Consider the following 13,075-nt stretch of genomic DNA (forward strand, 5'->3'; position numbering starts at 1 on the left):
AACGGCACCAAATCTTTAATGGAAAGACCACCGCCAAGAACTACAAATCATGAGTTGGATAGTTCTTCTCATACACCTTCAGCTTCCTAGAAGCATATGCCACAACCTTGTCTCACTACATCAATACGCAATACAGTCGCATACGAGACATATCAAAATAAACAACAAAGCCATTTGTACCCTTAGGTAGGGTTAAAATAGGAGTAGAAGTCTACTTATCCTTCAACTTCTCAAAACTACCCTTACAAGTGTTAGGCCATAGAAACTTTACCTTTTTCTAAATCAATCTAGTCAATAGAGCAGCAATCAAGGAGAAACTCTCCAAAAACCTCTTATAAGATCTGGCCAAGCCCAAGAAGCTCTGAAGGTTGGTTGGAGTTATTGGTCTAGGCCACTTCTTGATGACCGCAACTTTCTATAGATCCCTCATAATTACTTTACTAGAAACAACATGACCTTGAAAAGTAACAACATTCAACCAGAACTCACACTTCAAAAATCTTAGCATACAAACATTGATCCTTAAGGGTCTGCAAGACTATATGAAGGTAATCGGCATGATCTTCCTCGCTCTTAGAATATACCAGGATGTGATCACTAAATATAATAAAGGATAAATCCAAAAACTGAATGAATACTCGGTTCATAAGTTCCATGAATATCGTCGGTGCATTAATCAAACCAAAGGACATCACCAAAAATTCTAAATGACCATACCGGGTTTGAAAAGAAGTCTTAGGGATATCCACCTCCCTAATCTTCAATTGATGATAACCCGACCAAAGGTTAATCTTAAAAAAATACTTCACACCTTGCAGTTGGACAAATAGGTCAAGAATCCTAGGAAGAGGATACTTATTCGTCAGAAGAGGATACTTATTCTTCATTATCACCTTATTCAACTAGTGGTAATCTACGCACGCTCAAGGGGACCCATCCTTATTACATACAAAGAGTACCAACACGCCTTATGAGGAAACACTAGTGTTGATAAAACCCTTATCAAGAGGATCTTTTAATTGCTCCTTAAGTTCTTTCAACTCAGTCGGAGCCTTTCTATAGAAAGGGATAGAGATAGAATGAGTGTTTGGAAAAAAATCGATCCCAAAATCAATTTCCCTATCGAGAGGGACACAAGGAAGATCATCACGAAATACTTTAGAAAACTCATTAACTACAGGGATAGATAACAAAGAAGGACCCTCAAAACTAGAATCTTTAACCCAAACCAGGTGACACAAATACTCTTAGGAAATTAATTTCTGGGCTCTTAGATAAAAAATGAACCTTCCCTTATGCACTAAGGAACTCCCTTCCCACTCAATCACTAGTTCATCTTAAAATTCGAAATTGACCCTTTGGGTCCTATAATTGAGACACACATAGCATGAATGGAGCCAATCCATCCCTAAGATAACATCAAAATCTAGCATCTCTAACTCTATCAAATTCACTAATGTCTCTCTATCACAGATTGATACCACAAAACCTTTATAGACTCCTCTAACCATAATAGAGTCACCCACTGAGGTAGACATGGAAAAAGGATCAACAATACACTCAAGACCAAAACTAAAACCAACTAACGGCATCGGAATAATACTCTCTCTAAGATCATATAATGCTCATACAAAATTAAAGGACCCAAAAGTACAAGGAATAGTGAAAGCTCCAGGATCCTTCTTGTTCTTAACTAAGGATCATGAGGCAATAGCATTACAATGGTGCATATTACTAGCAGTCTTAAAATATACCATTGGCTTCTTAAAAACTAAATCTTTCATGAACTTTCATAACCAGGCATCTGCTCCAATGGTTCCATAAGAGGAATTTTCATAGATAATTTCTTTAACACTGATATGAATTTTTGATATTTTTCATTGTCATCTTTCTTCTTCAACCTTTGAGAAAAAAGTGGGGGAGATTCTGGAATGGGTTTCAATACTAATTCGTCTCCTTACCATTTTCTTTATCATTATCATCTTATTTTTCTACACCCATCAATTTATGCGATGTATCACTATTAGTCACAAGTTTCTCAGTTTCCAGTTTAGGTACATCATCAACATCAATTATATCATTCCTCACCTCATCAACCACAAACATAGGTGAATAAATTGTAGCCTAACCACTTTGAATGGTGATAGCTAAGTTGTGAAAGTCGTTCTTTGGATTTAGAATGATATTGCTAGGAAGAGTGCTAGGTTGATATTGATTTAATATAGCTGACATCTTCTCAAACTTCTACTTAAATTGTTTAACACGATTGCATGTGATTCTACTTTCTAGCTCAACCCCGATATGTCTGTTCTAATTTTCTTAAGGCAATTCTCTTAGCTCTTTAGACCCTTAACAGTCTTAGCAAGTAATGCTTCCATTCTCAAACATCTTGACTCAGCATCACGATTCCCCAAAGAAACATAAAGACCACTTTTCTCATTGTAATTATCCTTTCTCCTTCAGTCATTATCATACTCTCTACTCTTATCCATATACGGATCTTTGTAGTAGTTCCGACCTTGATTCCCTTGCCTTAAATTCCAAGTGTGTTTGTTAGACCCTTAGCCCTTAGCTCAAATCCACCATTTATTGATCCAAATACTTTTCTTCTTCCTTAAAATTAGACTCATCACATCTAAAAGATTTACCACATGAACCTACTGCATTCACCTTTTCTGTGCCCATAGCTTCAGTAAGGAAATCGATCTCAGTCCTAAGCTATGTTGCCTCTTGAGAAACTGTCTCATCTAAATCTCTTTGCTCATTAGAAGCACCAAATCATAAGTATCGATTGACCTATGCACCTATCGAGTATGTCACCTTCAGTTGGTTTTAGTAATTTGATCTAAGATTTATACAACTTGCTCCTAACAAAGACTCATGAAATTGCCCCTTATAATAGTGTCATCTACAGCCTTGGTATTTATATTAAGGCTCTATAGAATATCTCTGTCAAGTTTCTTTTGGTGATTCTCTGGTTTGGAATATTTATCAACTTCTTCTTAAACCTCAACTATGTCTCGATAGTGCCTCTGAATGTAACTGTCTAAAATTATAAATCTCATCCTTCAACTGCATCATTCTAAAGGACAGGAAAAATGAATTCAAGAATTATGTCCTCAACTCATCCTAGGTAGTAATGGACCTATGGGCAGCTTTCCTAACCACAAAGTAGCTTCTCCTGTAAGAGAGATTAGGAACAACCTAAGTCATATAACTTTCTAACTCACCCCAGGCAGATTGTACGAAGTCCAAATCCCCATAAAGTTCATAAGGTGCATTGTTCATCATCAATAGGCAAACCAAAAAACACTCCCTTCAAATTAAGAAATTGGATCATTGCGCTCGTAATGTTAAACTTTGTTCCTAGGTACATGTCTCAATTGGTTCAACATACCCTAAATCTTCGTCTGAATCATCATAAATTGGCAATTACAAATATCTGGTGGTTGATCTTTATTCTTTTTGAGTCTATCTCTATCAAGTGCTGCTCGACTATCTTCTTCCTTCTGTCTATCCCTCTTTTCAATACATTATTAAAGTGCTACTCTGGGATTTTCCTTGGCTAATGCTTTCTTGAAGACATGTAGAGGTGGATGATCCAATATAGTTGGGCCATCATGAACCCCTTTGTGTCAGGCTCCTTGATCATACTTTTCTCTTTTTTTTATCTTATAATTCTATCATAAGGTTCGTTCAAGTACAGGATCAAATAGAATCAGGGGACTGCCTTGACTCCGGGTAATAGGTATACACCGATGTATGTCCTAAAAATAGTAGAAAACCAAAAATCAACAAATAAAACCAACAACTTCAACAACCTTAATCAATAAATCTGTAATCGTATTTCCATACAATGATGCCAAAATTTGATACCATCCAAAAAACACCTCCAAGAAAGTATAAAGTGGTTTCTTATCAAACATAGAATCCAATAAGGTTAGGGTTGATCCCGTGAAGAATAGGTCAAAATCCTATCATGATTTTGTTGATATAATTGGAAATTGCAGAAACTAAAAGGGGCGTCTTGTGAAAGTAATAGTAATAGTAACAATGTTGGACAATTAGGATTGTTATTAATATGAGACAATCACTAGGGTTGTGTTTCCCCTAACTACATAACTCTGCAGACTTGCCGTGCTAGTCAAACTATCTCAGTGCCTTGGATGCAAAATCTAACAAATTATGTATCACCTAACTGTCTCTCAATATTAGTCTATGTGAATTTAAGTCATCTCATCTCGGTCTTAGAGTCACATTACTAACCCTTATTCTTGATCTCAGATTAACTATCTCCTTTTAATCTCAAGTTACTTAGATGAAGGTTGATTAATTTAAATTGCTATTGTGATCTATTTTACTAATCTCTACCTCTGTCTCAAGAAAGTATCAAATATGGACGAGTTCCTAACATTTCCAACCATTAAGAAAGCAATCAATACGAAGGATACCCTAATACATGCAAGAACACCAATTTAGAATAACTTTACACTTCTTCTGCTTTATTAATCCATCAGGGTTCCCACAACCCTAGCTATAGGTCTTAGCTACTCATGGTTGTAAGAACACACATAGAATTCATGGATGAACACATACGAATAAACTTACAAAGAACAAGAATAAAAACCTAAAATCTCAAATTAACTGTAAACCCTAAAAACCAAGAACAATAATTCCAAGATCAATAATGTATATCAAAACTCAAAATAATGTCAAAAGTTTATAAAGTGCGTAAACTGATAATAAGACATCCAAAGGGTATTTATAAATACAGTTGAAAACCTATCCTAAAAAGTATAGGAAGCTAGAGTTGGGACCAATCCTCGAGGCAACCTACTCATAGGTTGCACTTACGGGGCATAAGTACTCTTGTAGAACTCAGATAAATCTTCAATCTTCAGAACTTCTACCTAAGAGAAAACCTATGGACCATAGGTTACACTTACACCTCGTAGGTATGCTTGGTAAAAATCAATATAAATCAAATAGCTTCAGAACTTCAGAACATCAACCTACTTGGCCACCTATGAACTCATAGGTACTACCCACGAGTCATAAGTTGGCTCGTAGGTAGCCTTCTCAGCTACTTTTCATTCCTTTTGCTTATTATTTGCTCCAAACTCTATTTTTCTGCAAAATCAACACAGAAGCACGTCACATCCAATAAGAATACCTAAGTACTTACATATTTTCCTTGTTTTAAGCATCGAACATACCATGAAACCATGGCATATTAATGCATTGAGCTAAAAAGCTGCAAGTATATCCTCGCGGCCTTTAGCTAGAGAGTTTGAAAATCTGGCATCTTAGGGCAATGTAGTTTGGGGTCTAAAATAGTGGTAGAGTGTTGGCTAGTGTTGAGGTAAAATTAACATAGAGCATATTAAGGCTATGTAGTTTGAGGATAAGAAACTGAATGCACTCTAGAATAAATTGGTACGTGGGGAGGTGGCGGATGCCACTATTAATGTGAGAAGGATATTATATTTTAATAGGAGGCTATGTATTTCTAGGATTAGTGATTTAATTTGAGATGTACTTTCATAGGCCCATGGTTCACGTTATTCAATTCATCCGAGTACATCTAAGATCTATCATAATTTAAGATAGCTTTATTGATGGATCGAGTTGAAGAGAGATATAGTGGATTGGTGTGTTCAAATATCAAAATTGTCAGCAGGTGAAGTATGATCACCAAGGTCCTATAGTGTTGCTTTAGAGAATACCTATACCTATATGGAAATGGGGGCACATTGTTATGGGTTTTGTAGTGGGTCTTCCTATGACTTTAGGGAAGTATGACTCCAATTAGGTGATAGTGGATAGGCCGATAAAATCAGCTCACTTCTTACCGATTTGGGTCACTACAGTCTCAGTAATTAGTTAAAATCCATGTCAAGGAATTTGTGAGAATTCATAAGGTGTAATTTACCATCATTTCTAATAGAGATGCAAAGTACACTTAAAAATTTTAGAATAGGTTGCATGAGGAGTTGGGAATTATGCTCACATTTATCATGAATTTTCATCCTCAAACTAATGGACAGTAAGAAAGAATGATTCAAGTGCTAGATGATATGTTGAGGTTATGTGTGATTGATTTTTGGTGGTCATTGAGACTAGTTTCTTCTATTGTGTAAGTTTTTATACAATAATAGCTATCACCCCAACATTGATATGGCACCATTTGAGGCAATTTATGGAAGGAAATATTGGTTATCTATTGGGTGAATTGAGGTTGGCAATGTCAAACCTTTGGGCACTAATTTAATTAAGGAGGCTCAAGGGAAAGTAAGGTATATTTAAACCAAGTTGTTGGCTGCTCAAAGTAGGTAGAATGAGTATGCAAACCGTAAGGTAAGAGATATGGATTTCAAGGTTGGTGAGCAAGTTTTATTGAAGGTGTCTACTATAAGGAAATTCATGGGGTTCAGCAAGAGGGGAAAGCTCAGCCTTCAATATGTTGGTCCCTTCAAGGTTCTTAAGGAGATGGGTCCAATTGCATATAGATTGGCTCTACTATTTGTGTTATTGGGACTCCATCCAGTATTTTATATTTCTATGATAAAGAGGTACCACAGAGATAGAGACTATATCATTAAGTGGGACTTGGGTCTTTTAGATAAAGACTTAGCTTATCGGGAGAAACTAGTAGCGGCTCTATATTGAGATATTTAGAAATTGTGGATAAAGAAATTTCTTTGGTTAAGTTTTAATGGAAGCATTATCCGATTGAGGAATTCACTTAGGAAATCAAAAAGTACATCCAGTACAAGTACCCTCGATTGTTTGAGGATATAGGTACTCTTTTCTCTTATTTTCTTAGCCTATTTCTCATATTTGATCATTCGGGGATGAATGATGGGTAAATTGGTACCTGTTGTAATGATTATTTCTTCCTTTAGGTATGAACCTTTAAATAAAAATGTCATGTTAAAATTCTTCCTAGTTTTGAAGTTATAAATCTAGGTTGGGCTAGTTTTGAACGAAATCAGAGTGAGGTATGGTGTAGGGAAATTCGAGAATAATTTGGGAAATTTGTGTGGTTCTTGAATTGATTTCTAGTTAGCTAAGATGATAATAAACCCGTGAGAATTTATGAAATTGAATTTTGAGTAGAACTCGCAAAATTGATCTTTAGCTTAAAGGGCATTATTTGGAATGTCCCTGATTTAAGGTGAGTTTCAAAATTGAGATTTTTGAAAAAAAAATTGTACATTCTACCCTATCCATATAGCTATAGTAGCATACATGCTGCTATAACAGGATGTCGTTATAGCGGAGAAATTTTTTCTATAGTGACAATCAGACATTGTCAACACCCGCTATAGTGGTGAAAATTATAGTTTAATAAAGTATTTCCTCAAAATAGTTTATTTTTTTCAAACTCGGTTTAGGTAAAAGGAGGACCAATTTTGGGTGACTCTCACAAGATTTTCATCATTTGGCTTCACAAAGGTAAGGAATCCATATCCGATAACTTGTAGTTGATAATTAAGCATTAAAACTGTTAAGTTACGGAATTTAGGGAGGGTTTTAGAGCAGATTTTGGTTATTTTTTGGTGCAAATGAGGAAATTATGTAATAACAACAACAACAACAACAAACCCAGTGTATTCCCACACAGTGGGGTCTAGGGAGGGTAAAATGTATGCAGTCCATACCCTCCGGAGAGGTAGCAAGGCTGTTTTCGATAGACCCCCGGCTCAGGACAAAGAATAATAAGTAAAGAATAATAAGTAAATTTATATTAAAGCATGAAACACATTGGAACAATAAAAATAAGCCATCCACACAGTAGAACCCTATATTAACAAACCAAAGGCACCCTCACCCACAATACCCCCACCCCAAAGCTCTCCTAGCTTCCGACTACGGACCACCCACAGGCACTAACCTTCTACTCTTATTCGCGTCCTTAACACCTTCCTATCTAGGGTCATTTCCTCCGTAAGCTGTAACTGCTCCATGTCCCGTCTAATCACTTCCCTCCAATATTTCTTCGACCTACCCCTACCCCGCCTGAAACCATTGAAAGTCAGTCTCTCACACCTACAAACTGGGGCATCCACGCCCCTCCTACTCACATGCCCGAACCATCTCAACCGAACTTCCTCCATATATGGGCGTTCTGCATTTCTGCCACCTTCAATTTTTAGATATGGGTGTTCTTTACTGGCTGACACTCCGCTCCATATAACATGGCCGGACGAACTGCCACTTTGTAAAAATTTTCTTTAAGTTTGAGCGGCACCTTCTTATCACACAACACTCCCGAGGCTAGCCTCCACTTCATCCAACCTGCCCCAATCTGGCAGGATATATCCTCATCAATCTTACTATTTCCCTGAATCAAGGACTTGAGATACTTACAATTATCCCTCCTACATACTACCTGAGAGTCCAACCTAACTACTAACTCGTCCTCCTGTCTCTCGTCATTAAACTTGCATTCCATATACTCTGTCTTGCTCCTACTCAACCTGAACCCTTTAGACTCAAGTGTTTGTCTCCAAACCTCCAATTTATCATTCATACCTCCCCGCATCTCATCAATCAACACTATATCATCCGCAAAAAGCATGCACCAAGGCACCTCACTATTAATGGAATTTGATTATTAACTATTGATTTATCCTTGCAATTTGTTAATTCATTAGTTATTAATTAATCCATGAAATCGGTAGCTTTAGGTGAATTACTATAGAAAAGACCTAGAAAGAAAAAGGAATAACTATGAACTTGATCTTAGGTATTGAGTGTGAGTTTTAATTCCCAACATGGTAGGTCATTTCATTAATTATGTATTGATATGCATGTTTTAGACCAAGAGAAAGCGAAAATTGCACGAAAAGGCAAAGCTCTACTTAGAGGAGTTGTGCAAGCTTTGTTTGACATAGGTGATGCTATTGTATTTTAATTAAATTTGTGTTATATGTGCATGTTAACTATTATGTAGTATGGCTTGTAGTATATGTTGTTTGGATTGGTCAATGAATATTTTATATTTTTGTATGATTTTGACCTACTCATTGCTAAATGTGGAATGTTTCGATATTTGGAAAATTCTCACAGGTTATTACTGAAATAAGGTTGGTAGACATTTGTGTCTGAGATTTACTACATAGAAATAAATTGTCCCCTGCAGGTTATGGATAGAGGATGGATATTTAACCCATAGCTTTTATATATGAGGGTCAGGTGAGTTTGACGGTTCCATGAGTGAATCGAGGAATATACTTTATGCTTGATGATAGCTTACATGTATTGACCTTGGCTTGACTGAACTTAACTTAGATATAATATGTTGACTTGTTTTTTGAAATCCTAAGCCGTTTATTTGGTAATTAATATGCTAAATGTATGATTGGTTTGAGCATGGATTAACTTATTGCACTATAATTTGGTTATTTGTTCATATTCTCATCTTGGGTTGGACAAATGACTCTAGCAGTACATCATTGTCTCTTATATATTGATGTTACACCTGCTCTTATGTTCGTGAGTACAGCGCATATTCTAGCAGCTCCTATAAGACCTCACTTGTGATTCCAGCGCTTGATTTCGGATTTCAGGGTGAGCGGCATATCTGAGCTACCTCGGGATCTCTCCTTATCGACATAGCTCTTTATTTTTGGACTTATGTTTTCATTTCAGCTCTTGGGGTTGCATCATCTTCTTGATAATCTTACTTATTTTGGTATGGACGACTTTTAGATCCTAGGGATGGTTTGTTTAAGCACAATGTTCCTATTTTAGTTGTACTTTTATGTTGATTTTGCTTGAATTTATTTATTGATGGATTAACTCTTGACGCTTCTAAGTGTCAATTTTGAGATGGTATTTTGGGTTAGATGATTCTCCCACTGATTGAGCACTGTGGATGTCACTCAGGTCAGATTTAGGATGTGACATAGCATTTACCGTAGGCATGATAACTGGTACACTAGAGGTACGTCCTTTCAAGTCCTCTCATACTAGGAGAAGGTCCTCTCAATAATCTAACCCCACATCGAATATGGATCGAACTTTCTCACAACATTCTAAACCCAGCTCACGTAGTACTTTAATGGACAAATAGACCAAACCTTGGAACATACTACAATCCAAGGTGGTGAAGTGTCGACAACGAGGTATCAAACCTCCCTATTGATGTGAGCTCTTAGAGACGATCAGCATGTTATCCTTAGAGTAACTTTTATCAATTGAGCGATAATTATTTCACTCGGCACTGTTGGATTATTAAGAGCGACTTTTGTCCCTACTCGATGGGTAGGTTTTACAATCAAGCTCCTTTCTGCCTTTGCACTCGAGGGCAATCTCCATTTGGCCAAAGAAAACCTTTGCATGCCTCTATTACCTTATGGGAGGCCTACGCCCTATATAAATTGTCACCCTAAGATTGTCCCTTTGCCAATAGGTCCTGACATAAGGTTAGAATTATAAACTCCAGAGTGGTAGCTCACTGATGGCTTAAGCCCCCCTAAAAGGTTGTCATTTTTGCCTTTCTTCTAAGCTAAGCAGGAAAGGCCCAAAGCTAATCCCATGGAACAGTGAAGCTATATAAGGTCTTTCTGTACAGATGTAGGTAGTTCGCATCTTCACAGACGTATTTATTTCACCGAGCCTTTCTCCAAGATAGTGCCCAGATCGTTAAGTGCCCAGATCATGGGGTGCCCAGATCGTTATATTAAATAAAATATAAAAATATATTAATAATAATAGTAATAGTAATAAGAACAATAACAATAAATAGTACTAATAGCAAGAGTAGCACATAGTAGTAACGTGCAATTTTATATATTCTATATATATATTATAAAGCAGAAGACAAAGCGCCACAAATAGCCAAGTGGCAAGCTATAGAAAAGTCATATGGCATTTTTTAGGACAAAGTTAATAATATTATAATAAAAAATTTTAATTATTTGAATATTAAAATACATTATTCTTTATTTTTAAAAAATCATTAGCTTACAAATAGAAACTTATTGTCGAAGAGTTCTAAATGAATTTTTACTCTTTCATAAACTTTTTTCTTTTAAAATTTAAATATTATAAAATATGTCTGAGTATAAGTTATTTAAATATTAAATAAAATATAAAAATATATTAATAACAATAGTAATAGTAATAAGAACAATAACAATATAATAATAACAATAAATAGTACTAATAGCATGAGTAGCACGTAGTAGTAACGTGCAATTTTATATATCTATAATAAATATTTTAACTAAATTATGAGAACAGTATAATAACCTGCATTTTTGAGTTTAAAAGATTAAAATGTATTTAAATTAAAATGTGGCAAAGGATAGATATCCAAAATTAGATATTCTTTTTCTAATTGAATAACAAAAATATTTTTAATTTTATTCGAGGAAGGTGTAGATCAATTTTAATTTCATTGATTTTCGTTCAAAAAATAACTTTTAAACAATCAAACAAAAGAAAGAAACAAAGAAAACAAGATAAACTAGAAAAAAAAAGAGAAAAAGAAAAATGTGGGGAAAAATAGAAAATAGAAAGGATAAAGAAGGGCCACAAAGTCCTCTTTTATTTCCTTTTTTGTTAACTATAAAAATTTTTAGATTGAAATCAGTATTTTCAAATATATCTCTTAATTCAAATATATAAATTATAAGAAAAATATGTATTGTATTTAAAAAATAAAGAATAAGAAAGTGTTATGATTTATCTTCTTTTAACGAATGTATATGTTTTTTGAACTAATATATATATATATATATACACACACACACTCCTACTATCATATATAATACCAAACTTTCTTCTCTTTTTATGTTATTGATCGTTTACATCGTTATTGAATTTATTGACTACATTCTTCATATTATTTATTTTTCAGAAAGTTTTTTTATTTTAATATTTTTATTTTTATATGCAGATGAGTGATGATCATACTATAAACTAATTGCTTTTGCTACTACATCCAAACTCGAATTCAAGTAAGTAATAATTTTTGTTCTAATTTTGTTCGTTCAATTTTGATGAAAATAAATATATTCAATTCTGTAAGTAAAAAAATAAAATCACCCCTTATAGAATTTTAGTCAAGCATTTAGTTTTTCATATGTTAATTTTTGTTATCATTTTATTAAAATAAGCGACAATATTATTTTATTTATTTTTATGATCTATTTATTTAATTCGATGATGAGATAATTTTCAGATAAAGACAAGAAGATTAAGCAACTGGCAATTCAATAACTTTTATTTTGATGATTTTTTTGTATATTTATATCTATATATATTATAAAGCAGGGGACAAAGCACCATAAATAGACAAGTGACAAATCTATTGAGAAGCCACATGGAATTTTTTAGGACAAAGTTAATAATATTGTAATAAAAATTTTGAATTATTTGAATATTAAAATATATTATCCTTTATTTAAAAAAAAATCATTAGCTTACAAATAGAAACTTATTGTTGAAGAGTTCTAAATAAACTTTTACTCTTTTATAAAATTATTTTTTAAAAAATTTAAATATTATAAAATGTGTTTCAGTATAAGTTATTTAAATATCAAATAAAATATAAAAATATATTATTAAGAATAATAGTAATAAGAATAATAATAATATAATAATAACAATAAATAGTACTAATAGCAAGAGTAGCACGTAGTAACATGCAACTTTATGTATTCTATAATAATTATTTACTAAATTATGAGAACACATTTTCTTTAAGAGAATAACCTGCATTTTTTAGTTTAAAAGATTAACATGCATTTAAATTAAAATGTGGCAAAGGATAGATATCCAAAATTAGATATTCTCTTTTTAATTGAATAACAAAAATATTTTTACTTTTATACGGGGATGGTGTAGATCAATTTTAATTTTATTGGTTTATGTTCAAAAAAGAACTTTTAAACAAGCAGACAAAAAAAATAAAGAAAATAAGATAAACAAGAAAAAAGAGAAAAAGAAAAATGTGGAAAAAAAATAGAAAGAATAAAGAAGGGCAACAAAGTCCTCTTTTATTCCTTTTTTGTTAACTATAAAATCTTTTAGATTGATCTCATTATTTTCAAATATATAT

The sequence above is a fragment of the Capsicum annuum genome, chromosome 1 (assembly GCF_002878395.1).
Source record: "Capsicum annuum cultivar UCD-10X-F1 chromosome 1, UCD10Xv1.1, whole genome shotgun sequence".
NCBI lineage: Eukaryota > Viridiplantae > Streptophyta > Magnoliopsida > Solanales > Solanaceae > Capsicum > Capsicum annuum.